The sequence below is a fragment of the Topomyia yanbarensis genome, chromosome 2 (assembly GCF_030247195.1).
Source record: "Topomyia yanbarensis strain Yona2022 chromosome 2, ASM3024719v1, whole genome shotgun sequence".
Taxonomy (NCBI): domain Eukaryota; kingdom Metazoa; phylum Arthropoda; class Insecta; order Diptera; family Culicidae; genus Topomyia; species Topomyia yanbarensis.
The window spans coordinates 233634010-233658787 of NC_080671.1; the positions used below are offsets into that span (position 1 = coordinate 233634010).

The following is a 24778-nucleotide window of genomic DNA, read 5'->3' on the forward strand; positions in this document are numbered from 1 at the left end:
GTGATGATCCGGGCCGAGATCACCACGTAAAGCAAGGTAGGGCATAACCCCAATTCCAAGGCGTGAAGCGACCCGTGCCGAGGGATGAGTGATCGAGGGGGTGAAAAAGATGCTCGATCGTTAACGGAGCCTGTGGGGTACCTGGGCAACCCCCACAGTAAGCGTCCCTTACCACGCTAATGCGGAGCTCTGGCGTGGCGGACATATATTTCTCGCGCTACTCGTGGAACTATACATGGAGGTAAATAAAAATAAAAACAAACAGACGGAGGTGCCAAACCCCTTCGCAAGAGGTGGTTTGGCGAGGTCTCCCCCCCGTGGGGAGAGTAGTGGAGCGATGAGTGCTGCATCCGAAAGCACCAGTGACCCCCCAGCAGCGGTAGGCAATATCCCTACCAATGCATCGGAGGGGCCAATAGCTGCGATGCGCAAAGTAGCGAAGCAACTCGATTCTATAATCGACTTCGCTAGCGCAAAGCAGAATATAGCCAAGGAGTTGAAGTTGAGCCTCTTGGAGCTCCGGAAAGCTGTTCGCGTCGCAAGAAAGGAACAGCAGGCCTATGTTGAGAGGGTGGAATGTCGGGAGAGGCCCGACAGAGAAACCCAGACAGTGGCCTCCAATAGGGAGGAAAGAGAGAAGGTCGATAGAGGTTCACAGACAGTGGCCTTTACCTGCTACGGAGCAGCCACGTGGATCGGAGCGGCGACCGAGTTCCCCTCGAAGGGAAAGGGAAAGGGCAATCGCAAGACGGCATCGAATGCGAAGCGCCCTAGGAAGTCGCCAGGCGAGGGTGCCAAAACCGACACCACTCGGCGTGCAACCGTCAAGGTCAAACGTCGCCTGGGTGAGGTAAGCGAGGGCGAGAGTGTGGAGAGCGATGGTACCAGCAACCCGGCACGACCGGGAAGGGGGGCTCAAACCCCTGGACGCTGGTTACCAAGAAAAAGCCGGCACCGAAACCGGAGGTACCGCGGCCTGCGAGGAAGGCCAAGGACAGAGGCGAAGCCTTGTGGTTAAAAACCGACAAGGACAAATACGCCGATGTCCTTAAATCGATGAAGGCGGCCGAAAGTCTCTCGGCCCTTGGGCAGGATGTGCGTAGCGTAAGACGCACCAATACAGGAGAGATGCTCCTGGTGCTAAAGCGAGGCGCACAATCAAGTGCAGTATATAAGGCCTTGGCCCAAGAGGTCCTTGGTGAGGGCGCCCAAATCAGGTCGCTAGGTGCGGAAACAACTCTCCAGTGCAAGCACTTCGACGAGTTCACGACCGCAGAAGACGTCGTCGCAGCCGTCAAGGAGCAATGCGGCGTCACAATCGAGCGGGCCTCTGTGCGATTGAGGGACGGACCCTCTGGCACCCAAGTAGCCTACCTCAGGCTACTGAATGCGGATGCCAAAAGGTAACCGAGAAAGGGAAGCTGAAGATCGGCTGGTCGGTATGCCCTATTAGTATACCCCAGCCGCCTTCAGTGGACAGGTGCTATCGGTGCCTAGAATCCGGCCATAAAGCTTACGAATGCAAAGGCATAGACAGGAGCAAGCTATGTTGTCGATGCGGCGAGGAGGGGCATAAAGAGCGGGGGTGCACTAAGGCATATAAGTGCCTTATCTGCACCGCTAAGAAGCAAGCCCATAAACATGCTATGGGCGGACCTTCGTGTCCCTTCGGCGAGTTAAATAAGAAGAAGCCGTGAGAGTCACGCAGCTAAATCTTAACCATTGTGCAGCAGCCCAACAGCTGCTGTGGCAGTCGGTCTCGGAGTCGAGGACAGATGTCGCCCTCTTATCAGACCCGTACAGCATCCCTGCCGGCAACGGCAATTGGGTGTCGGACGGGTCTGGAATGGTGGCAATCTGTACAACTGGAAGGTTCCCGGTTCAAGAGGTAATACACCCCTCCGCCGAGGGTGTGGCGATTGCCAAGATCAATGGTGTGTTCTATTGCAGCTGCTACGCCCCACCAAGGTGGCCAATAGAACAGTTCTACCAGATGATCGACAGGCTCTCGTCGGACCTCGTGGGCCGGAAACCGGTAGTAATAGCGGGAGACTTCAACGCTTGGGCAGTGGAGTGGGGCAGCCGCTGTACAAATAGCAGGGGTCAAGCGCTAATGGAAGCGTTTGCGAAACTCGATACTGTGCTAGCTAATGATGGCTCCGCTAGTACATTCCGTAGAAACGGAGTGGAGGCGTGGATTGATTTGACCTTTGCCAGCCCGAGTCTGGCTCCAGGCATGGAATGGAGGGTAGACGAAGGCTACACCCATAGTGATCATTTAGCAATCCGCTTTAAGATCAACTATGGTGTGCAGCATCCGAGGGCGGGAGATCCCTGTCAGGTACGCGGGTGGAAGTCCAATCACTTCGACAGCGAAGCTTTCACCGCGGCCTTGGGACTGGAGGCCAACACCGACAGTCTAAGCGGGGATGCGCTGGTAGCTGTTCTATCACGCGCGTGCGACGCCACTATGCCGAGAAAAACACTGCCAAGAAACGGTAGATGCCCGGTATACTGGTGGAGTGCCGAGATTGCAGCTCTACGGTCAGCCTGTCTCAGAGCTAGACGTAGGATGCAAAGAGCTCGCACCGAGGATGCAAGAGAGAACCGCCGTGAAGTGTTTCGAGCTGCGAAATTAGCCCTTAACAAGGCTATTAAAAGCAGCAACAGAGCGTGTTTCGACAACCTGTGTGAGAGTGCCAACGCGAATCCGTGGGGTGACGCCAACAGGATCGTGATGGCCAAGACCAAAGGGGGCTCCTCACCCCCAGAACGGTCTCCGGACCGGTTGGCAACGATTATCGAAGTACTATTCCCGTCTCAAGCCACAAGCCCCTGGCCACCTGCACTACGAGACAGTGCGGGCACGGTCGAAATGGTGGCTCCAGTGACGAACGAAGAACTACTCGCAGTGGCTAAATCCCTAGCAATGAACAAAGCTCCAGGGCCGGATGGAGTTCCGAACAACGCTCTCAAGGCAGCGATCATAGCGAACCCGAACATGTTCAGGCTAGCTATGCAGAGATGCCTTGACGAGTGCCGTTTCCCCGATAGATGGAAAAGGCAGAAACTGGTGCTGTTGCCGAAGCCCGGGAAGCCGCCAGGCGACCCATCGGCGTACAGACCAATCTGTCTGATAGACACGACTGGCAAACTGCTTGAGAGGATCATCCTCAATAGGCTCACCCCGTACGCGGAAGGTACGGACGGTCTGTCAAGCAACCAGTTTGGCTTTCGGAAGGGTAAGTCCACAGTGGACGCTCTCAACTCAGTGATAAATACTGCCGAGATAGCGATCCAACGAAAAAGGCGAGGTATTCGATACTGTGCGTTAGTGACACTTGACGTGAAGAACGCATTCAACAGCGCAAGCTGGGATGCCATCGCGCTCTCGTTACACCAGCTTAGCCTACCGGTGGGTCTGTACCGGATCCTGGAAAGTTACTTCCAAAACCGCGTACTGCTATACGAGACCGATGCCGGTCAGAAAAGGGTTCCGATTACCGCCGGAGTCCCGCAGGGCTCGATCCTAGGCCCGGTGCTATGGAACCTCATGTATGACGGGGTTCTGAGACTGAAGTTCCCTCCTGGGGTCAAGATCGTCGGCTTTGCCGACGACGTAACCTTGGAGGTCTACGGGTAGTCAATTCCTGAGGTAGAACTAACCGCAGAACACGCGATTAGCACGGTGGAGGAATGGATGAGCGCGAGAGGCCTGGAGCTCGCTCATCATAAGACGGAGGTAGTTATCGTCAACAACCGCAAGTCGCAACAACATGCAGTTATCCATGTGGGAGAAGTCGCGATCACTTCACAGCGAAGTCTGAAGTCTCTCGGAGTCATTATAGACGACAAGCTGACCTTCGGCAGCCATGTCGACTATACGTGCAAGAGAGCGTCGACTGCTGTTGCGGCACTATCGAGAATGATGTCCAACAGCTCAAAGGTGTGCGCCAGTAGACGTAGGTTAGTGGCAGGCGTTGCCGTATCTATCCTCAGGTACGGCGGCCCGTCATGGTCAAGAGCACTGAGGGTAACCAGTTACCTACAGAAACTGGAGAGCACCTACCGCGTGATGTGCCTCAGAGTGATATCTGCCTACCGCACGGTATCACACGATGCATCCTGCGTGATAGCGAGCATGATGCCAGTCGGGCTGGTCATTCGGGAAGATGAGGAGTGCTTTGAGCTACGTGGAAATAGGGGAGCCCGCGAGCGCACCAGGGTGACCTCGGTCGCCAGATGGCAGCGTGAGTGGGACAACTCCTCGAAAGGTAGGTGGACCCACCGGCTGATACCTAGCATATCGAGCTGGGTGGGAAGACCCCATGGGGAAGTTCACTTCCACCTGACACAATTTCTGTCAGGCCATGGCTGTTTCCGTCAGTACCTCCACAGGTTCGGGCAAGCGGAGGTCCCAGCCTGTCCGGACTGCCCAGGTGTAGATGAAACTGCCGAACACATACTGTTCGTATGTCATCGGTTCGACGTCGAAAGAAGAGCAATGCTTGACGTCTGTGGCTGGGACACAACCCCGGATACCCTTATTCAGCGGATGTGTCAAACGGTGGAGAAGTGGAACGCAGTCTCGGCTGCTACCATCCAGATTGCCAGTAGGCTACAGGTAATCTGGCGAACCGAGCAACAGACGGCGGGCACGGCTAACTAGTGATTGGTTAGTTGGAGCGAGAAAGGCCAAGCGCAAAATAAGAGAGTGAATGGTCTGTTCATGCCGAGGTAGGTTGGCGCAGCGAATGGCAACCGCGTAAGGGGTAAACCCAGCCACCCCGAAGCAAGACAGAAGAGTGAGTGTATAGGCGTATAAGTGGACTGCCTCATGCCAAGACGGGAGGGTCGTAGCGTAGTATGTTGGAACTTAGCTATCGATGCCTCCTGGCGTGGCAGAGGAGTGAAAGGGTGAGCATCCAAGTCAGTCTCACACTGCATGTTAAGGGTGAGCACAAAAGTCAGCCTCACAGGTTGGTAGAGGCTAGCACAAAAGCCAGCCTAGCAAGGAATGAAAAAGGTGAGCACAAAAGTCAGCCTCGCATGGTATGTCAGAAGTGGGGCCTAAGAAAAATGTCCCACATGGAATGCCAGAGGGAGTGACAAAGGTACAATAGAGTGGCACGATTGAGAGTGAATCAGGTGATAGGGTGAGCACCCAAGTCAGCCTCACATGGATGGGTAGGGCGAGCACAAAAGTAAGCCTAGCAAGGAATGAGTAAGGTGAGCACACAAGTCAGCCTCGCATGGAACGTAAAAGGTGAGCACAAAAGTCAGCCTCATGTGGGAGTGTTTGAGAGTGAATCAAAGTGTGATTGAGAGAGCACCCAAGTAAGCCTCGCGTGAGTGAGAGTGAATGAGTACATTTAGTACAGCCATCCCCCCAGAAGTAAAACCGAGAGGTAGTTCCTGGGAGGAATGATGGCGGAGCCCAATGGAGTTTAGTCGGTATTAATGGCTGGTCACCATTCGAGTCCGACACGCCCCCAGTGCACCCCGTGTGGTAGATTGGACCCTACTGTTAGCACGTGTACTGGGCTAGGACATAAAGGTCTTCTCCATTGTAAAAAAAAAAAAAGAGGCCATACCGACTAAACTCCATTGGGCTACGCCATCTTTCCCCATGAACTACCTTCCGGCATTTCTTCTGGGGGGATGGCAGTACTTAACGTACTGACTCACTCGTGCCTGATGTTCGCACTCACTCTCACCCTACATTCCTCTGCCATGCCACAAGGTGTCAATAGCTAAAGGTACCACCAATCTACGCTGCGCTACGACCCTCCCATCTCGGCATGAGCAGACCATTCATTCATTTCTCCGCGCATAACCCATTCCGCTCTAACTAACCAATCCCAAATTAGTCATGCTCATCGCCTGCTGCTCGGCGTTCATATTCTCTGCAACCTGCAGGCAATCTGAGTGGTACCAGTCGAGACTGCGTTCCACTTCTCCACCGCTTGGCACATCCCCTGTATAAGGGTATCAGGAGTTGTGTCCCTGCCGCATACGTCAAGCATAGCTCCTCTTTCGACGTCGAATCGGGGACATACGAATAGTATGTGTTCCGCAGTTTCGTCAACACCTGGCAGTCTGGGTAGACTGGGGCCGCCGCGTGCCCAAACCTGTGGAGGTACTGTCGGAAACAGCCATGACCTGACAGGAATTGTGTCAGAAGGAAGTGACACAATTCCTGTCCTCATGGGGTCTTCCCACCCAGCTCGATATGTTAGGTATCAGCCGGTGGGTCCACCTACCTCTCAGGGAGTTATCCCATTCGCTCCCGTCTGGCGACCGAGGTCACCCTGGCACGCTCGCGGACTCCCCTATTGCCATGCAATTCAAAACACTCTTCGCCTTCCCGGATGACCAGCCCGACTGGCATCATGCCCGCTATCACGCAGGATGCATCGTGTGATACCGTGTGGTAGGCAGATATCACTCTGAGACACATCAAGCGGTAGCTGCTCTCCTGTTTGCGTTACTTCCAGTGCTCTCGCCCAGGACGGTCCACCGTATCTAAAGATAGATACGGCGACACCTGCTAGCAACCTACGTCTACTGGCGCACACCTTTGGGTATGTATGTATGTACGTGTATGTTTTCTTTAGAGAGCAGCAAAAAACTTTTCAGGAAAACCCTAGACCTAAGGGAAAATGTACAAAACCCCAATGCCTCAGGGAACGGGTTTGGGCTGCCATCACCTGACCCGCTAAAAAACATTGCTCTTGCCAAGAACCTTATTCCTTCCCGGCACTACGATACGGCATTACTTCGGGGAGGGGTTTTTATGTGCATAGCACACACTCTAATTCAACTACTTACTAGTTCGTTTCTTCCGCAGGGTTACAGCCCTACTCCTCTACACACCACCAATTCTCTACCATCCACACAGAGTGGCAAGTTCTGCATGGCAGTTGGAAAGCTGGCTGTGAATCGAGGATTAGTGCTCCTCCCCTACGAATACAGTCTGGGCGGCAAACTTCAGACTGTCTAATTCACCGAGCCCTTCGGCTCCCTTGTATCAATTAGCACCGCTACTCCCTTCTCGCACCATTCAGCGCCGTTTACTCGTTGAGCACTAGACTTGTTCGCGAACTACTCGGTCTAGTCCCCGACGATGGACTTAGCGTACTCCGACGGAGAATTCCCCGACGAGAGAAGTTCTCCCGAAACCGAGCCAACCAACCAGATGTCGAGTTCAGTTCGGTGAATCCGGTGGAGCAGGGCGTCCGGTTCGCTGATGCCCCGACGACCTGCGACTGGTGGTATTTCATCGCGGTCTACTCAGTCTAGTCCCCGGCGGTGGATCTAGCTTACGCCAACGGAGAGTTCCCCGGCGAAGGAGGCTCCCCCGAAACCGATTTTTCTTTTGTTTTAGCACCACAATTTCTTGAGCCCTTTGGCTTCCTCTCGTTCCGTTTCGCTCTACTTTCCCGATGAGCCATTCAGCTCCCGCCCTCACTTGTTCGCGAACTACTCAGTCTAGTCCCCAACAATGGATCTAGCCTATTCTCCTCCAACCGAGCGGTAGATTTCTCCTGATTCCGATGTTCGTTTTTGTGAGCCATTTAGCTCTCCGCGTCGTCCCGATCTACTCGATCTAGTCCCCGGCGCTGGATCTAGCCTACTCAATGGGCCATACAGTAGGTGCTGAGGTCTATCCGGCGATCCTGGGTGGAGCGTAACTTCCGGTTCGCCAGCGCCCCAATGACCCACTGCTAGCTCTGCGACGCGGTCTACTCGGTCTAATCTCCGGCGGTGGATCTAGCCTACTCACGAGCTACCCGGTAGGATGTCGAGGTCGGTTCAGCGATTCCGGTGAAGCTTGACGTCCGGTTCCCAGGCGCCCGGCGACCCAACTCGGTGCTACGTCTTGTACTACTCAACTGGTCCCCGGCGGTGGACCCAGTCTACACAGTTGGAGAGTTCCCCAGCGGCGGAATTTCTCTCGAAACTCGATTTGTGGCTTCTTGTTGGTCTCTTCGCCACTTCCTCTGCAGCTCGGAGAGTATGCTCGAGACCACTCTGTTGACAGTGTCCCAGGTATGTTCGTCACGGCACATCTCTTCGACGATATTGTCCACTGTCATACCAGGGCAAAGGGGTGACGAAGCATGTCCAATCCGATGCAAGTACTTCCGGAAGCATCGTGCCCGAACAAAAACTGCGTCAAATGGAAGTTCACCTCCCCATGCTTCCTATGTATCCAGGCCAATACATTTGGGATGAGTCGGTGAGGCCACCTCCCTTTCTCCGCGTTGTCCCACTCCTATTGCCATTTTGCCAACGAGTCCGCTCGAACCAGTCTCCTAGCGTTACGTGCATTTCTCCGCTGATAGCATTCCACGTCCTCCGCCAGGCTAATGCAGATGGGGATCATCCCGGCGATAACGCATACTGCCTCCGGCGATATTGTTCTGTAGGCACTCGCGACTTGTACGGCCATCAGTCGGAATGTCCTGTTTAGCTTTTCACGGTTCCGCTTGGTTTTCAGCGCAGCACTCCAGGCAGGAACCCCATATTGGAGTATCGATGACGAAACAGTAGATAGCAGACGTCTCGTGCTGCTTCTCGGACCGCCGACGTTTGGCATGATTCTCGCTATTGCATTCGTTGCCTTCGCCGACTTTTCACAGGCGTAATCGTGGTTGTTGAAGCTCAACCGGTCGTCGTTTATAACTCTCAATTGCTTCAATGCACGCTTCGATGCAATCACGTCCCCCCGACGTCGATCTGCATCCGTTGAACCGATCTGCAGTTACTGACCAACAACACCTCCGTCTTGTGGTGAGCTATTTGCAGCTTGACCCAGTTCATCCAGCTCTCGATCGCGTCTATTGTCTCCATCACCGACACCTCCACTGCTTCAAGTGTCTCAGCCATCACCGTTAGTGACACGTCGTCCGCGAAACCTACGATTTTCACTTTCCTAGGCAGCTACAGCATTAAGACCCCATCGTACATCCCGTTCCAAAGGGTTGGACCGAGAATGGAGCCATGAGGAACGCCCGCTGTGACACGCAATGGCTTCTGCCCTTCGCTCGTCTTGTACACCAGCACTCTGCTCTGAAACTAGCTCTTCAGGATCTGGCATAGATAGTCGGGAACCCTCATTCTATGCAGCGCTGCAGCGATAGCTTCCCAGCTGGCACTGTTGAACGCGTTCTTTACATCTATCGTGACCACAGCGCAGTATCGATCTCCTCTTCGCTTCTGTTTAGATGACATCTTAGCACTCTTGAGCACTATCCGAATTGCATCCACTGTCGATGCTCCTTTGCGGAAACCGAACTGCATCTTGGACAGTCCGCGCTCTCCTTCCGTGAATTTCGTCAACCTGTTAAGAATGATCCTTTCCAGGAGTTTTCCGAGTGTATCCAGCAGGCATATGGGCCTGTACGAGGTCGGATCGCCAGGTGGCTTCCCTGGCTTCGGCAGCAACACCAGCTTCTGGACCTTCCACATTTCGGGGAAGTTGCCTTCATTTAGGCACTTCTGCATCACTATTCTGAACATGTCCGGATGTGCCAGGATCGCAGCTTTCAGTACCACGTTTGGTATTCCATCTTGACCAGGGCCTTTCTTTGATTTTAGGCGCTTCGATACTTCTGCTAGCTCGTCGTTAGTCACTTGCCGATCCGTGATTATTCCTTCTTCTTCGCCGTACGGTGTCGGTGACCATATAGTTGGATCGTGCTTCGGGAAAAGCCCTCGACGATTATCTTCAGCTTGCTCGGATACATTTCGGCTGGCGTCGTCGGACCCTTCATTTTCGCCATCACGACTCGGTATGCGTCACCCCAGGGATTGGTGGCTACTTCTCGGCACAGCTCCTTGTGGCACTCTGAGTCTGATCTCCCGTTTTAAAGCGGGCCTAGCTTCCCGAAACGCTGCCTTACGCTCTTCTCTATCTGGTTCCGACCTTGCTCTTTGGACCCGCCATCTGGCTCTGAGACAAGCAGCGCGTAACGTACTAAGCGTCTCGTTCCACCAGTAAGCTGGACGCCGTTTGTTGCGTGGTTCCAGTTTTCGCGGCATTGTGGCGTCACAAGCCGCCACAATCCTTCTTGTTAGGTCAGCCGCATCCACGTTTTCGGTCTCGCCGTTTGGCCGAAGTGCCTCAACAAAGAGGTCTTTGTTGAAGGCTTTCGTCTTCCACTTTCGTTCGCCGGTCACCCTTCTCTGTACTGCCGCGGGGCTCCGTTGACCGACACGGTAGCGAATCGCCTGGTGGTCACTATGCGCATACGTTTCGCATACTCTCCAATCCATGCTCGCCGTTAATGAGGGACTACAGAATGTGACATCGATGATAGACCCCCTCCCGTCCAACCCGTTGGTTACTCTACTGCCCCATTCCACAGCCCATGCGTTGAAGTCACCACCAATGACAACCGGCTTCTGATCGATCAACTGCTCGGTTAACTGCTCCAGCATTAGGCTGAACTGCTCTGCTGTCTACCTTAGAGGAGCGTAACAGCTACATACGAAGATACCGTTGATTTTGGCTATCACGAAACCCTCGTAAGAACGTTCTACCACCTCTTGAGTGGGGAATCTATGTGTATGTGCGTATGTGTGTATGTGGTAAAAATGTCACCTCTGTTTCTCAGAGTTGGCTGGACCGATTGGCACAAACTTAGTCTCAAATCAAAGGTACAACGTTCTCATCGGCTGCTATTGATTATTTTTTTATTGATTGGAATTCTGGTTCCGGACTTACGGGTTAAAGAGTTCGGCCACACAGCAAATTCCCATATAAACTGAACTGAAAAATGCACAAAGGGAATAGTAAAGGAAAATTTAAAAATTGAATTTGTATTTTTGATACCAAATGTCTTTAAAATTCATAAAACGTTGAGATTTGATGTAACCGCAAAAAAAAATTGACCCTATCACCTGATTCACTCTCGATCGTGCCACTCTATTGTACCTCTGTCACTCCCCCTGGCATCCCATGTGAGACATTTTTATTAGGCCCCATTTCTGACATACCATGCGAGGCTGACTTGTGTGCTCACATTTTTCATTCCTTGCTAGGCTTACTTTTGTGCTAGCCTCTACCATACCATGTGAGGCTGACTTTTGTGCTCACCCTTAACATGCCGTGTGAGACTGACTTGGATGCTCACCCTTTCACTCCTCTGCCACGCCATGAGGCATCGATAGCTAAGTCCCAACATACTACGCTACGACCCTCCCGTCTTGACATGAGGCAGTCCACTTATACGCCTATACACTCGCTCTTCTGTCTTGCTTCGGGGTGGCTGGGTTTACCCCTTACGCGGTTGCCAGTCGCTGCGCCAAACCTGCCTCGGCATGAACAGACCATTCACTCCTTTTTTTGCGCTTGGCCTTTTTCGCTCCAGCTAACCAATCACTAGTTAGCCGTGCCCGTCGTCGTTGAAAATTAACAATGAAATGTTTACCTGTTCAATAATGAAAAAATAATTAGAATCGGTCAACAAACCAAACCATTGAGATATGGCCTTTTAAAGTAAACATTCCAACTTTCATTCATTTTTTTAGTTTTCACATTATATTTAACGTTTGGTAAACAACCCTATTTTCATATTTTTTCTGTGCACCATATAAATAACACCTTATGTACATTATATTTATGTTACTAAATGGTCAGGTTTTCCTTTAAAAACCGCGACACGTATAAACGATCTAAATAGTCAATGGACAAACATGGATTCACGCTTGAAGTCTGGTAGAAAACCCATCTATGACCGCATACCACATCCAAACCGTTATAAATTTCGATTCCGTCAATGAAATATTTTCAAACTTGCAGGAGATATACTTGATTACTACATCTTTCGAATGCCATGTACTAAATAAGTAAACAAAAAAAAATTGTTCGTAGAGATAGGACCAAACCCGTGGGTGTTTGCTGGTAGCCTTATGAAACGTGTCATAAAACTTCAAATTGCAATTTCTCTCGAATCCCTCGATGGATTATTTTGAAATTCACTGAGAAGATGCTTGGATACTGTATCTTTTGAATGCCGTTTGACAAATTTATGGTCATTTTTTGTTAATAACTGTTTTAGGAACACCGTGGCACAGTATCAAATGCCTCGCCTTTTTTGTTGGATCGCTATCTTGGCAGTCTTTATCACTGAGTTGATAGCGTCCACTGTGGACTTACCCTTCCGAAAGCCAAGATGGTTGCTTAACAGGCCGTCCGTACCTTCTGCGTACGGGGTTAGCCTGTTGAGAATGATCCTCTCAAGCAGTTTGCCGGTCGTGTCGATCAGACAGATTGGTCTGTACGCCGATGGGTCGCCTGGCGGCTTCCCGGGCTTCGGCAACAACACCAATTTCTGCCTTTTCCATCTATCGGGGAAACGGCACTCGTCAAGGCATCTCTGCATAGCTAGCCTGAACATGTTCGGGTTCGCTATGATCGCTGCCTTGAGAGCGTTGTTTGGAACTCCATCCGGCCCTGGAGCTTTGTTCATTGCTAGGGATTTAGCCACTGCGAGTAGTTCCTCATTCATCACTGGAGCCACCGTTGCCGTGCCCGAACTGTCTCGTAATGCAGGTGGCTAGGGGCTTGTGGCTTGAGACGGGAAGAGTACTTCGATAATCGTCGCCAACCGGTCCGGAGACCGTTCTGGGGGTGAAGAGCCCCCTTTGGTCTCCGCCATCACAATCCTGTAGGCGTCACTCCACGGATTCGCGTTGGCATCGGGCATCTGCCGTTTCTAGACAGGGTTTTTCTCGGCATAGTGGCGTCGCACGCGCGTGGTAGAATAGCCACCAGCGCATCCTCGCTTAGACTATCGGTGTTGGCCTCCAGCCCCAGGGCCGCAATGAAAGCTTCGCTGTCGAAGTGATTGGACTTCCACCCGCGTACCTGACAGGGTTCTCCCGCCCTCAGATGCTGCACGCCATAGTTGATCCTACAGCGGATTGCTAAATGATCGCTATGGGTGTAGCCTTCGTCTACCCTCCATTCCATGCCTGGAACCAGACTCGGGCTGGCAAATGTTACGTGAATCCACGCCTCCACCCCGTTTCTACGGAATGTACTAGCGGAGCCATTGTTAGCTAGCACAGTATCGAGTTTCGTAAGCGCCTCCATTAGAGCTTGGCCCCTGCTATTTGTACAGCGGCTGCCCCACTCCACTGCCCAAGCGTTAAAGTCTCCCGCTATGACTACCAGTTTCCGGCCCACTAGGTCTTTTTTTACAATGGAGAAGACCTTTATGTCCTAGCCCAGTACACGTGCTATTGGTAGGTGTCCAAGCTACCGCACGAGGTGTACTGGGGGCGTGTCGGGCACGAATGGTGACGCTGCCAGTAATACCGACTAAACTCCATTGGGCTCCGCCATCGCCCCCCCCCAGGAACTACCTCTCGGTATTACTTCTGGGGGGATGGCTGTACTTAATGTTCTCATTCACTCTCACTCACGCGTTCATACGTCCTGTATGAGGCTTACTTGGGTGCTCTCTCTATCGCACCTTGATTCACTCTCAAACACTCCACATGAGGCTGACTTTTGTGCTCACCTATTTCGTTCCTTGCGAGGCTGACTTGTGTGCTCACCTTACTCATTCCTTGCTAGGCTTACTTTTGTGCTCGCCTCACCCATACCATGTGAGGCTGACTTGAGTGCTCACCCTATCACCTGGTTCACTCTCAATCGTGCCACTCTATTATACCTCTGTCACTCCCCCTGGCATCCCATGTTGGACATTTTTTTTTCTTAGGCCCCACTTCTGACATACCATGCGAGTCTGACTTGTGTGCTCACCTTTTTCGTTCCTTGCTAGGCTTACTTTTGTGCTAGCCTCTACCATACCATGTGAGGCTGACTTTTGTGCTCACCCTTAACATACCGTGTGAGACTGACTTGGATGCTCAGGTCTGTCGAGACCCTGTCGATCATCTGGTTGAACTGTTCTATGGGCCACCTTGGTGGAGCGTAGCAGCTGCAATAGAACACACCATTGATCTTGGCAATCGCAACACGCTCGGCGGAGGAGTGTATTAACTCTTGAACTGGGAACCGTCCTGTTGTACAGATTGCCACCATTCCAAACCCGTCCGACACCCAATTGCCGTTGCCGACAGGAATGTTGTACTGGTCTGATAGGAAGGCGACATCTGTCCTCGACTCCGAGACAGACTTCCACAGCAGCTGTTGGGCTGCTGCACAATGGTTAAGATTTAGCTGTGTAACGTTCACGGCTTCTTCTTATTTGCCTCACCGAAGGTCCGCCCTTAGCATGATTACGGGCTTGCTTCTTAGCGGTGCAGATAAGGCATTTATGCGCCTTAGTGCAGCCCCGCTCCTTATGCCTCTCCTCGCCGCAGCGACGGCATAGTTTGCTCCTGTCTGTGCCCTTACACTCGTAGGACTTATGGCCGGACTCAAGGCACCGATAGCACCTATCCACTGAAGGCGGCTGGGGTATGCTAATTGGGCATCTTCAGTTTACCTTTCTCGGTAACCTTTTTGGCATCCGACTTCAGTAGCCTGAGGTAGGCTACTTGGGTATCGGAGGGTCCCCCGCTAAAACGAACAGAGGCCCGCTCGATTGTCACGTCGCATTGCTCGTTGACGGCTGCGACGACATCGTCTGCGGTCGTGAACTCGTCCAGATGCTTGCACTGAAGAGTGATTTCCGCTCCTATCGACCTGACCTGGGCGCCTTCACCAAGGACCTCTTGGGCCAAGGCCTTATACACCGCACTAGATTGTGCGCCTCGCTTCAGCACCAGAAGCATTTCTCCTGTGTTGGTGCGTCTCACGCTGCGCACGTCTTGCCCGAGGGCTGAGAGGCTTTCGGCCGCCCTCATCGACTTTAGGACGTCGGCATATTTGTCCTTGTCGGTTTTAATCACAAGGCCTCGCCTCTGTCCTTGGCCTTCTTCGCGGGCCGCGGTACATCCGGTGTCGGTGCCGGCTTCTTCTTGGTCACCAGCGTCCAGGGGTTTACGCCCCCCTACCCCGGTTGCACCGAGTTGCTGGTACCTTCTCTCTGCCCAGCGGGGGTATTCTCGCCCCGGTTTACTTTGACCAAACGGCGTTTGGCCGTGACGGTTACACGCCGTGTGGTGTTGCTTTTTTCACCCTCGCCTGGTGACCTCCTAGGGCGCTTAGCGTTCGACGCCGTCTTGCGATTGCCCTTGCCTGTGCCCTTCGAGGGGAGCTCAGCCGCCGCTTCGAGCGACATGACTGCTGCATGGAAGGGGAAGGGGAAGGCCCCTGTCTGGGTACCTATATCGGCTTTCTCTCTTCCCTCCCTCTTGGAGGCCACTGTTTGGGTTCCTTTGTCGGACTTCTCCCGACATTCCACCCTCTTGGCGTAAGCTTGCTGTTCCTGTCTTGCGACACGAACAGCCTTCCGGAGCATCAGAAGGCTCTATTTCAGCTCCTTGATAATATTTTGTTTCGCGCTAGTGAACTCGATTATTGCATCGAGCTGTTCCACCACTTTGCGCATCGCAGATAGTGGCCCGTCCAGCGCGTTGGTAGGGCTATTTTCTACCACTGCTGGGAGGTCACTGGTGCCATCAGATACAACACTCGTCGCTCCACTACTCTCCCCACGGGGGGAGACCTCGCCAAACCACCTCTAGCAAAGGGGATCTACCACTGCTGGGGGGTCACTGGTGCCATCAGATACAACACTCGTCGCTCCACTACTCTCCCCACGGGGGGAGACCTCGCCAAACCACCTCTAGCAAAGGGGTTCGGCACCTCCGTTTGATTATTGTTTTTACTTTTATTCACTTCATTCATGTTGATACCCACGAGTTGCGCGAGAAAGAAAGGTCCGCCACGCCAGAGCTCCACAGTAACGTGGTAAGGGACGCTTACTGTGGGGGTTGCCCAGGTACCCCACAGGCTCCGTTAACGATCGAGCATCTTTTCACCCCCTCGATCACCTATTTTGCTTTACGTGGTGACCGCGGCCCAGATCATCACAACCATCCTACTTTACCAGGGCTTTGGACCTGTAGCTCTGGTTCTCAATAGTTCCAGGTACGTATGTTATTACAGACATGCTACTATTGAGATCCGTCATTCGCTAGCGGAGCTAATGTATGTATATATGTGTGTGTGCGTATGTGTATATGTGCATGTGGAAAAAGTCACCTCTGTTTCTCAGAGATGGCTGGAGCGATTTGCACAAACTTAGTCTCAAATGAAAGGAACAACCTTCATATCGGCTGCTATTGAATTTTTTATCGATTCGACTTCTGTTTCCGGAATTACTGGTTGAAGAGTGCGGCCAGAAAGCAAATTCCCATATAAACTGAACTGAAAAATGCTCAAAGGGGGGAATAATAGAACATTTCAAAATCGAATTTGTATTTTTGATGCCTGATGTCTTTAAAATGCATGAAACGTTGAGATTTTTGCCTTTCTATATGAAAAGTTATACAATCACTCTGAAAATCATCAACCTTATCCCGGCCCGGAAGGATTTGTGTCATATACCATTCGACTCAGATCGTCGAGATTGGAAAATGTCTGTGTGTGTGCGTATGTGTGTATGTGTATGTGGAAAAATTTTTTACCTCTTTCTCAGAGGTGGCTGGACCGATTAGCACTAATCTAGTCTCAAATGAAAGGTACAATCATACCATCGGCTGCTATGGAATATTTTAATGATTGGACCCATATAAACTGAACTGCAAATTCTTAAAAGGGGGTAGTAAAGGCACAGCAGAAGATGTTCCCTCCTGGGGTTCATCACAGTCGCCTTCGTCAGTAGACAAGTTGGTATAGATGTTCGTAGAGACAGGTGGCGTAGCTATCTTAAGCATTTCTGCAAAAGATCGCTTAGAGCGTCCTTGAAAGGAACGTTTACGATTCTCCTCGCCCTGTTTGTACGCGGGACATGAAGGGAGATCATGTGGGTTTCCCCCACAGTAGAGACACTTTTCGACATCTTTTCCACAGGAATCATCCGCATGATTCCCACCGCATTTCCCACAACGGGTTTTATTGCTACAATGGGAGGCTGTGTATCCCAATTGTTTACAATTAGTACAGTTCATGACCCGCGGCACAAAGAGGCGAACAGGTAGACGAATCTTGTCAAAGAGAAGATAGTTAGGTAGAGCAGAACGGGCGAAGGTCACCCTATAAGAGTCTGAGTTGACGTATATTTTCTTGCCGTCAGCTTCAACTGATGCTGAATGCAAACGTTTGCATTCCAGTATCTTCACTGGCTTAAGCATGGGGTCTTTGAAACAGCCAGTCCCATATTTTAGCAGATCCTCGCAACTCAGACTCGAATCGGAAACGACCCCGCTGACTTCAACCCTGCTAGCTAGAATATACACCCTGTACTCCCTCGTAAAGGGCCCGTAGCCAGCAATATCGTTTGCCTGAGTTAAACTGTTAACAACCACCCGAAGCTTATCAGAGCGAATTCTCGATATTTCTGTCACGGCCGAATAGCGATCCGTCAGAGCTAGAGAAATCTGCAACAGATTCAAACACGAAAATCACGAATGGCCCGGTGGCCGAGCTTGGATATTCTTTGAGCCGGGGAGCCGATTTTGTTTCGACGTCCATCTTACCTTGAGATGAATTGCCGTCAGGGGAAGTCATTTTTGCACGGGCCTATTGCCCGGTGCACGTTGGTAAGAGAACCAAGAAGGGGAAATGTAAACTAATACTTAACTTGTGTATGTATCGGTACCTGGACGGCTTACTAGAAGAACGCTGCTTAACTGGTCACTAACTGGCTAACGGTAATCAGAAACAGAAACACAAAAGTAGGGAAAAAACATTGAAACCTCGACGAGGCGGGGAGTGCGCAAAATAACCTTGAATGCAGATAAGCACTATTTTTTGTCGCTATAGAATGTACGGACTGGTAATTAAAGACTTCTGTCTCGACTGAACGCTCAACAACGAATGCCATCTGTCTTTAAAATGCATGAAATATTGAGATTTGATGCAAACTTGAAAACAAATTTTTTTGACGAAAATTAACTTTTTGGACTTCACATTTTTGCCTTTCTCATATAGAAAGGTTATGCAATCACTCTGAAAATCGTCAACCTAATCACGGCCCGGAGGGCTGTGTGTCATAAACCATTAAACTCAGTTCGTCAAGATCGGAAAATGTCTGCGTGTATGTATGTATGTGTGTGTATGTGTTTGTGCGTATGTGTGTATGAGTATATGTGCATGTGGAAAAAAGTCACCTCTGTTTCTCAGAGATGACTGGACCGATTTGCACAAACTTAGTCTCAAATGAAAGGAACAACCTTCCCATCGGCTGCCATTGAATTTTTCATTGATTGGATTTCTGTGTCCGGTATTACGGGTTGAAGAGTGCGGCCATAAAGCAAATTCCCATGTAAACTGAACTGAAAAATGCTCAAAGGGGAGAGTAATAGAAAATTTCAAAATCGAATTTGTATTTTTGATGCCAGATGTCTATAAAATGCATGAAACGTTGAGATTTGATGAAAATTGACTTTTTGGACTCCACATTTTTGCCTTTCTATATGAAAAGTTATACAATCACTCTGAAAATCATCAACCTTACCCGGCCTGGAAGGCTGTGTGTCATATACCATTTGACTCAGTTCGTCGAGATCGGAAAATGTCTGCGTACGTGTGCCTATGTGTGTATGTGTGTATGTGGAAAAAATGTCACATCTGTTTCTCAGAGATGGCTGGACCAATTGGCACAAATCTAGTCTCAAATGAAAGGTACAATCTTCCCATCGGCTGCTATTGAATATTTTATTGATTGGACCCATATAAACTGAACTGCAAATTCTTAAAAGGAGGAGTGAAGGAATATTTCGAAATAGAATTTGTATTTTGGATGCCAAATGTCTTTAAAATGCATAAAACGTTGAGATTGCAGTGCAATCTCGAAAAAAAATTGGCGAAAATTAACTTTTTTGACTACCAAATTTTTGCCTTTCTCTTGGTTAGATAACATAGTTTTCACTAAAGAGATTAGAATGGTAGGAGGACGCTATGTTCCGTTTGGAGTTTCAATTCAGCTGTAGAAGCTTATAGCTGAGTTCGGATGCCGGACGGAACATGTTGTTTCTTTGTTTTTCTAATCTCTTTAGATCTCACAAGTCTCCTATAGCATATCTCCACGCGAGTCTAAGTCTATTCATGACATTTGGTCCTTAGACTGGCGACGATTGGGTGCTAACTAGAGAAGGGGCAAATGAATCTTAAGTTTAATAAAAGTTGTAATTTCGAGGGAGAAACCAATTTTGAAAATGGCAAAATTTTTCAGTGAAAAATAGCAATTTTTATTTCAAATGAGTAAAAAACTCTTAAATGAAAAATTGTCTCGAAGACTCAACGTAAGGGTTAGGTTCTTGTATGAATGTGTATGCAAAGTTTGAAATAAATCGATTAAGTAATTTTTAAATACAATTAAAACCGCAAATCGTGTTTTCTTCAGAAACATTCCACAAAAAGCTTCGTCGTCGAGCCGCTTGTCGATATTTTTGCATATAAAAATAATGTTATTGAAATGATACATTATAATGTACAAAAGATTTGATCAATTCGCTTCACCCAAATTTTAACTCTTAACGCCTTATAAATATACATTTTCCCGTTTCATCTCAAACATTTTTCAAAGTACTAAACCGAATCACTAAACCGATCAAAAGAGTCGATTTAGTTTAGTGAGTGAACCGGGCATGATTAACTGCTTTCTGCCGATAGTAGCAGAATGAGAGGGTGCGAATAGATCTAATCAAGTCAACACTACCGTAAAAACGAATAGCTGATCGAAGATTAGCCGCAACAAGGTTTTAGTTTGTTTGTTTGTTTATTTGGGCTTTAACCCCAAGGGTCATTCGCCTTAATGAATTAAATGGATATATGTTTACATTGCATTTAACAAAAGTGGGTAAATTATCGTTCGATTGATAAATCTCCTTTTTTAATTTCAAAGTCTCTGTAGTTGTGTTGTTTCTTGCGCTGGACCAATGAGAATTACAGTTGTGTTAGTATTTGAAGCGTAGGTCTACGATGAATTTTCGGCCCCCAAAAAATTAGGCGAAGGAGCTTCACATGTTGTTTGAAGGGCTTGGTACTGGACTTCTACACAGCATCGAAGATATTGGCGTCCTTGAGGAAAAGCAGTAGAACTTCTTCTTGCGTCGAGTCGTTTGATAGGGCGTCTCTGATAGACGTGGGTATATTATAGAAGCGACGCAAATCAGCAAATTCCAGGCAGTTGGTCAGAAGGTGTTCAACGGTGAGCCTAGTGTTGCAGGAGCTGCATACTGGTGGATCCGCTCTGGAAACTGTATGCGGATGAGTGACTCTGGTGTGCCCCACACGCAGCCTAGAGAGCACCTTCTGCTCAGTTTGGTTCTGGCGGTCCGTCCATTTGTCAATGGATCCTTTAATTTTCTGGAGATAGCCGGTAGAAGATCTCCAATGGTTGGTAAAATGCTGAACAATGCAATGGTGAAAAGCCTTGACAATGTCCTCTTTCGGTACCTTCTTGGTAAAGGATGTGGGCGAGGTTCTACCGAGAGAGGCCAACCGATCGGCGTCTAAGTTTCCCTGGATCCCGCTGTGCCCCGGATCCCAACAGATGGTGGTCAGTGGGTCATAGGTTGCTTCGATGGCTTGTACAAACGGGTGTCGTGACTCCCCTGTTCGAAGTGCTGATAGCACTGATAAAGAGTCTGTTAATATCACTGTCGGAAGATTCTCTTGCTCCTGCGTATGGCCAGAAGGATTGCAGCTGCCTCTGCCGAGAAAACGGAGCAGGTGGCTGGAAGGCGGCGTGAGAGACCGGCTCCAATGCCACTAACTCCTATCCCTACACCCTGGTAAGTCTTGGATCCGTCTGTATAGAGCTTTGCGTGGTTTGCGTATCTTCTTTCAATCACTTCAAGAAATTTCGTTTGTGCAACACTTGGAGCTGCGCTCGCCCCCACTGATCTAGGGAGGCTGATGTCCAGGTTTGGGCCACGTGCACTCCATGGACGATGCCACACTCTGACTAGACCCGCTAGCGGTGGAAGAGGTGTTTGCGTATATTCCATGTGGATTTGTTTGGCTGTGTCAAGTGTCAGGCAATCTCCTCCGTAGGTTCTTTCCAGGAATCCGAGGGCTCGCCTCAGAGTGACTAGTGCTGTCGCCCATCTGCAGGGCAAGACTCCGGCTTCAACACATGCACTATTTGCTGGTGTGCTGGGGAGTAGGTTGGAGGCAGTGCGCACTGCTCCATGGTAAAGTGGGGCAAGGGTGTTGATCAGACCTTCGAGATTTTGGCATGTTAGCTCAATACCATAGAACAAGCGGCTGGGAATTAGGGCTTGGATGATGTAGAGGGCAGTATTGCGGTTGTTCCTCGGGTGTCGGGAGCAGATGGTGCGAACAAGCCTTTTCCGACTGCCACAGTCCCGTTTTAGTTGCCGAAAGTGCGTAAGGAGTGTGAGCTTCCTATCAACTGTTACACCAAGTATTTTCGGTTCCTTCTTAAAGGGTATTAGGAAGCCGTTGAGTTTTATTGGTCTGCCAGTTGCCACGTGATTATATGGACAACAGTGAGCAGTAACACATTTGCTGGTGGAGATCCGGAAACCTACCGAAGATGCCCATTTTCCGATGGCGTTTACAGCCGCTTGCAACTTGATTTTGTTGCGGTTTCTGGATTCACCAACGACGACTAGTATGATGTCATCAGCATAAATGAAAATGAAAATCCCCTTCGGAAGATGGGCAAATACAGACTGAATGCTGACGAGAAACAAGGTCACAGCCAGTACAGATCCCTGAGGGACTCCATTTTCTTCGCAAAAAACGTCGGATTGGCTACCACCAATGCCGACACGAAATCGCCGGTTGAGTAGATAGCGTTGAAGAAACTGCCCTAGATTGCCCCGGATTCCCCACTGTTGAAGTTGTCTAAGAACTCTGTGGCGCCACACGGTATTATAGGCCTTCTCCAAGTCCAGAACGGCGATGTCCGTATGCATTCCATCAGCGACGGCCTGCCCGACTATTTCCCGGAAAGACCCAAGGTAAACACCGGTTCCAAGGCCTTTACGGTAAGCGAATTGACGACGGTCAAGGCGATTTTCTGATTCAAGTAGGGTAATGAGTCTTCTGTTGACCATTCTTTCCATGACTTTTCCGGTACACGGCAACAGACTTATTGGTCGAAAGTCGTTCGGCGTTCTCTTGCCTTGATTCTTTTTGGGAAGTGGTATGATGAGGGCGGTACTCCAGGACTCTGGGAAAGACCCGCCTTCCCAGATCCTGTTGTAACTGGCCAGCAGTGCCCTTTTACCCTCTGGAGGCAGATGTTTCAAGAGAGGATATCCGATGTTATCTATACCGGTGGCTTTTCCTTTTCCTTGGTTGAGTGCTGCTGTGAGTTCCATTCCCGTGAATAACTGATTGTACTCGGGGCCGTTGTCAGGTGGAAAAACGATTGGAGATAGTTCAGCTTGTTGTTTCCTCCTGAGGAAGGCTTGCGAAAAAGATGTATTGGCCGATAGAGAGGAGAAGTAGCGGCCTAATTCATTGGCAATCTCGATTGGTTGGGTGGTTGTGATGCCGTCGATTTCGAGCGAGTATCCAAAATGCCTCCTTTTCCCGCTTAATGCATTGATTTTTCTCCATAGTTCGCTGGTTGGTGAGTCAGTATGGATCCCGTCAAGAAATTCGTTCCAACTGGCTTCTTTGGCGTCGGTGATGGTTTTTCTGACAGTGTTACGAAGTTGGCGGTAGTTGCTGGCTCGTGCTTCCCAGAGAGGGTGATTGATGGGTGTCCTTCGAAGGGTTCGGAGTGCCTTCCTGCGTTCGCGAATTAGTTGGGCTACTTCTGGGTTCCACCAATGTACCGCCCTTTTGGGGGATGCTCCACTTGTCCGAGAAATGCACGGTTTTGCCGCTTGGATGATGAGGTTGCCGATTTCATCTGGTGAGTACATCCGGTCCGGTCCGGTTCGATTCGATCAGCTAGGTTTGACTCGTACTCCTCCCAGTCAGCGTTGTTATAAAGCCAGCGTTTACGTCTGGTTGTCGTCGGAGGTATTCGGTCGTAGGAAATGTGAATCGGGTAGTGGTCACTTCCTCTCTGGTCATGAAGTACGGTCCACAAAAGCTTCTTTGCGATGGAACGAGAGCAGATGGTGAGGTCGAGTGAGGACATGGCTCGTCCCCGGAGGAAGGTGGTGGCTCCGTCATTAAGTATTATGAGGTCATTTTTCTCTACTGTTTGAAGGATGTAGTTGCCGCGGCGGTTGCATCGAATAGAGCCCCATGCGGTGTTATGGGCGTTCATGTCACCCATAATCAGGACTGGAGTTGGGAGTTGATCGATGAGTTGGTTCAATTTTACTCCGACTTGGTTCTTCCCCTGGGGGAGGTAGATTGAGACCACTGTGCACGCGAACGGGTAGTTGATTCTCCGGGCAACTGCTATCAGCTCCGTCTTGATTGCTACCGGTACTGATGGTACATCTGTTCGAATAGCTAAACCGATCGTTTGATGAATGTTGGCTCCGGACGAGGCCACCCAGGAATAACGGTTGCTGAGCCAGGGAGTCGGATCAGTCTTTCTCCGGATGTGGGTTTCCTGCAAGGCTAGACAGATAGGGTTTGTCTGGGCGATGGTCCTCTGCAGATCTCCGAGGTTGTTTCTTAGACTGTTAATATTCCACTGTATTGCTAGTGTGTATTGGTGCGTGTGGTAACTGGGTTCCGGGGAATTGACATTGGGGCGGTTGCTACTGGTGGATGGCCTTCCGTTGGAGAGCCAGCCGATACTGGCAGTAGATTCCTCTGCGGGGGAATTGATTGCCGGTGGTATTTCTGCAGTGGTCTTTCGTGCGTCCCTGCCCAAGGTCTGTCCGGAGGGAGAGGCGTTTTGCCTTGTCGATTGCTTTTTCCGGATTTGATGTGAGATGTTAAAGTTTCTGCTGTGGGCGTTGCGACCTTTTTCCGGAGGGGAGTCGGGCCCCCCGTACCGGCAGCCGCCTGGAGCTCGTCGACATCAGTCGGGACATCCCAGGACAGGGCCAGTGCAGGGAAATAGGCATTTTCCTCAAAGGTCCTACTTCTGGGTTCTGGACTGGTGCCTGTGTGGGGTGTTGTAGACCTTTGCCGTTTTCTGGGTGGTGGTAGGTTGGCAAGTCGTGCTTCCGGTGAAGACAGATGGTATGGTGGGCGGCCCACTTTGCTGTTTTTTGCTGCCTCTCCTCGGGAACTTCTGTTTCGGAATCTTGTTGGGTACCACGAACATCCAGCTATCGGGCTAAGGGCTTGTGCCTGGTCGGTTTGAAGTCTGTGGTCGGTGCGACCAGGCGGTCGTCCTCTGGGGCTTCCAGCTGGAGGCCTGCCGGGAGGCTCCGGGTCGCCAAGAGATGTGTTCGGAGTTGCGCAGGACTGACATGGTGTTGAGGGAAATACAGTCAACGTCTTTGTTGCCGGAGAGTCCGGCGTTATTTGTTTTACATATTCTAGGCGGGTGGTCTGCCTACACAGTGTCCCATCGTTAGGCGGGGCAGCGGAGACGGCCGGCTAATCCGCCGTACGTTGGTTGATGCGTTTGTGGTTTTTTGTTGTGGCTGTAGAACAAGGGAGCAGGATGGTCCCGCACCGACAGCCGCCGGGGGCTCATCGGTGTGGACCGGTACTTCCCCGGACAGGGTCGATGCGGGTGAGATGGCTAATGGTATGGTGCCCAATAGGTCTCCTGGTTTGTCTTGTGTTTTTTTGTTGTACTCTGTTCTCTGTTGGTTCATCATTTAGTTTTTCCGGTGCTGT

The 24778-nt window shown here is 50.4% G+C and overlaps 1 protein-coding gene across 9 annotated transcripts in view; it reads left to right on the forward strand.

Annotated features, from left to right (window-relative positions):
- LOC131678338 (putative uncharacterized protein DDB_G0282133) overlaps positions 1 to 24778 on the forward strand; it is a 2723618-nt gene that overhangs the window by 1145918 nt on the left and 1552922 nt on the right. The gene's annotated exons all lie outside the window — the stretch shown is intronic.